The following is a 4030-nucleotide window of genomic DNA, read 5'->3' on the forward strand; positions in this document are numbered from 1 at the left end:
AGATCACACCGGCTGACTGGGCTGCTGCCTCATGGCTCATTACCTGCACAACACACAAACACAGAAATATTGTCGTGCATGGCCATTACAACACACTAACTAATAACTGGCTCAGTGTGGTCATTGTTGGTTCACTAGTTGAGCACATATTGCACAAAAGATGAAAACAAAAACGCAGCAGAAGGTGGCACACAAACCAAACACAGCAACACACAGCGCACACACATTATCAGTGACCTTGTTAAGCTCAGTCAACTTTCAAAGCATGATAATAACTGTTTCTTTTTTCCCAGCACCAACTACACACTTTGGCTTTAATTTAGCAATTCTTAAGGGACCGCAATAAATCTGTCTGCTTTCTGTTTTTATGGCCCTAAATCGTGAAACACCCTCCCCTTGGATCTAAGATGAGCAAAGTTCCTTGGAATTTTTGTAAATAAATTGAAGACCCGTCTTTTTAAATTGTCTTTCATTTTAGGGTTAACTTTGCTGCTATCGTTATTAATATTCTGCGATCAAACAGTTTTTGTATGCTTTTGCCAATGTTTTTACTTATCTTATTATTATTTATTTTCATCTGATCTTGTTTTGTTAAACACTGCAAGTTATTAATATTATTATTATTACGACACTTATTTGAGTTGGTTCAGGACCATCATGCAACACAGGTTCTGAAGTATCAGCTGTCAAAAACAACAACAACAATCATCGTAAAAAAAGCCAGGAAAGAAAAGTTTGAAAAGATGTCATGCAACGTGTTGTACCTGAGCTCCCTGGGGTAAGGGGCCGCAGCTGTGAGGTCTGCGGCTGCCGTACACCACCCTGTAGCCAGTCTGGAGCAGACGCTGGCCCAGAGAGCGGCCAAAGTCCCCAGTCCCAAAGATACACAGCGGCTCCTGCTCAGGGGCAGCTGTCATGCCCAGAGGACACAGCGACACGCTCTCTGGCTTCACCTCCTTTGACATGCTGCTCAGTCTGTCAGCTGACATGGCTTCAGTCTGACAAAAACAGTGAAGATATCTCCTGTGAACAAAACACTGCACCAGGTTTTCTGTCAAAGCGTGACAGCTGTACTGAAATATGACCGACTAATGTGTCCAGATTCAAGGTAGATGTTACAAAATAATAGTCTTCAAAGTAACAGCTCTTTTGGGTGCTTCTAGAAAAAAGTGTCTGCAGATCAACTGCCTGCCCCATACGCCCATGTGTCTGTTCGTCTAACTCATTTGCTCTCTCCACTGACAGATTTTTCAGTCTTGAGTCAGGTTTTGTATCATCCCATCCCCCTCCCATGGCTCAAAGTGAAGCCTGTTGAAACTGGGAAAGTCCATGGCAAAATGTGGGATGTTTTCTTTGTGCAAACTATGTGTCTATCTGTGTTTGTGCCAAGCTAGGAAATATGATGGCAAAATATCAAGTACAGCCTTTTTCTCGGAAGCAAAATTATGCAACACTGGAAAACAACACTTAATTCATTACAGTCTGCCAAAAATAGTGAGGTTTTTCTGGTTTTACCAAATCACTGCCTGCACTAAACACACACAGAGGAAGGCAGTAAGTGAAAGTCCCAGTTGATGACATGAAGGAAACGTACATCTAAAAGCCACAATTAGCTCTCTCTGTCTGTCATACTGAGACAGATCTTTTTAATTATAATTATAATGTCAGCTGCTTGAACGTAGGATCATTATAACAGGTTTAGGCATTTACACAAAATACGATCAAAGCAGTGAAAACAATGAAATCTGAAACCAGCGTCCATGATTAAGTGAAAGGTAAAACTTTGACTGTTCAGACAAGAACGGGATTAGCTGATAGTTTACTCATCACAACTGAACAGTACTGGGCTTTCTGCAAACACACTATCTGCACCAAGTCTAGGTCATGGTATGCAAAAACACTGTGCTGGAATGCGCCCAACCCCCACCTCTCTTCCCCTGTGTAATCTCCATTATTTGACCATAACATTCACATGCCCTACCAAGTGCTTAATTACTTTGACATGTGGACAAAACAAATAATACACATTTTTTATTAGCAGTAGGTCATTTTCCGTGCAATTGGAGTGAAAGAACCCAATCCTTATAATCAGTCACTGATATGGTGGTCAGTAGAGGCACCCGCTGATTCATGCACACAGGCAAACCCACCAATTACAGTCTAATCTGCACTCTTGTGTTGCCCCTATGAGTAATTAATGTTCTTAGCCTCGTAACTGAAGTTGGCCTCTGTGTGCAGCCCTTCTTATTTTCCCAGAGGTCCAGAATAGCTCCAATGTTCAGGGTTGAGGTGAACCACAGGCCTAGTGACCTGTCCTACTGTGTAATTACTCCCTCTGCTCTGCTGCTTCACTAACTGACCAGTGTGTGTGTGTGTCTACATGTGACACAATTATAATGGTATCTTACTAGCGTAGACACACACACACACACGATAATAAATAAATGAGTCGCTGATCTGGTTTCTTGCGTAGTAATTAGCCTGGGACCTTAATACCAATTAATCTGCTGTTTGGTAAACAATTACTTGCTTACTCTTCCTCCCACTAGGTCCTACAGTACAGCCTAAAGTAAAGTGATGTTTAATGGAGGGTTAGGGGTCAGGCTTCATAAACAAAGAAAAATCATGTTGTTTTTTCAGCGCTATATATGCTTTGTGGTTTTATTTTTTCCATGTTGAATGGTCAGTTATAACTGACCCAGAGTTTCTTGCCCCCTGAAGCCGAACTCAAAGATCAACCAATAACAACCAGGCACTAAAGAACAGAGCTTGACCTCAGTGAGCACAAGAGCTGCAGTCAAGTGCTCGTGAGCCACACACCAAACAATCAAGCCTCGAACAGCGTGGGTGGTTTTCTGATGATCAAAACAAAACTAAAAGGAAGCAGCAATCACATATCAAATTTCAAGTCTGGAAAAAGGCACTCTCAGGCAAGGGTGATGATTGGACCGTCCAGTATTCCCAGGCTACAGCCATTATCGTGATTGGCTTTACACTGCGGAATATCTGATTGTCTAAGCAAAACGCAGGGTGCATTAGAGCCCCAAGTCTATGCTAATGAATTCTGGTGCATGAAATGAGGCTCACTGATACAGTAACATCCTGCTTTTGAGATCATTATACTATATAATCAAAATGATTGATTTTTTGAATGCAATGGGTTGTGTTTGGTAAAGTGTAGGGTTCAGTACTATTTTTAAAGCAGCTCTAATAAATTTATAATTGTGACCATGGTGGAATTTAGACCTTCGAGAGCTAAGAGAGGAAGGAGAAGATTTTCAACAGTGATGGGGTTATCAGAGCAGATGCTCCCCAGGTAATGGATTATCAGATACATGAATAACTGTAGCAATTATTCAGCATGGTCAGGGGGATAAATTATTAATAATCTACAGTGGAAAGATTTGTTGCAGAGTGTGACTTCATGTCAAAAAGAAAGAGGGAGATGGTATAGAGAGAGGGTGGGTGTGTTAGAAGTCCTGCTAGATAATGGTTTCACAGTACTGCAGGGGTTTGGTGGGCAGAGGCAGTTGGATCTGAGGTGTGACCAAGTCAAGAAGCTGCTGTGCCGCAGGGCAAAAAGGGCGAGCTAGAAAGATCCTGGTCTGAGGCCAATGTTTGGTACAGTGACTTTTTCCCTTTTCTCGCTTCACCTCCTCTACACCACACATCTGATGTTTGTGTTTTCCCTGAGGCTCAGAGTGTCCTCATATGAGCCCCCTTAGCTATCTGTTTGAGGTTATATTTTGGGTTCACAGGCCATGACCTGACACAACCAGAAAGGCCACATCTAAAAACATATTTTCTTACAGCAGAAATATGAGAAGGCCCGGTTAAAAAACAACCCACATGCTTTCATCATTTGCTCAGAAAATGTTTTAGAGCTTTTAAATGAATAATAGAAGAAAATAAAGTCCAGCAGATGCAGCAGATGATGTCCTTAATGAAAACTTATCTTGCTTGGACCGGACAGTGTGAAGTTGGTGCCACTCCATCACTCTCCAGACTCTGGGTCTTTCTGTCATCCCGT

At 42.0% G+C, this 4030-nt stretch overlaps 1 pseudogene; it reads right to left on the minus strand.

Moving 5' to 3' along the window:
• The window catches only part of LOC118335857, a 6935-nt pseudogene extending 5603 nt beyond the window's left edge, over positions 1-1332 (minus strand).
• Between the last annotated feature and the right edge of the window lie 2698 nt (positions 1333-4030).

The sequence above is a fragment of the Morone saxatilis genome, unplaced genomic scaffold, assembly GCF_004916995.1.
Source record: "Morone saxatilis isolate NCDOM2014 unplaced genomic scaffold, NCSU_SB_2.0 Contig24, whole genome shotgun sequence".
NCBI lineage: Eukaryota > Metazoa > Chordata > Actinopteri > Moronidae > Morone > Morone saxatilis.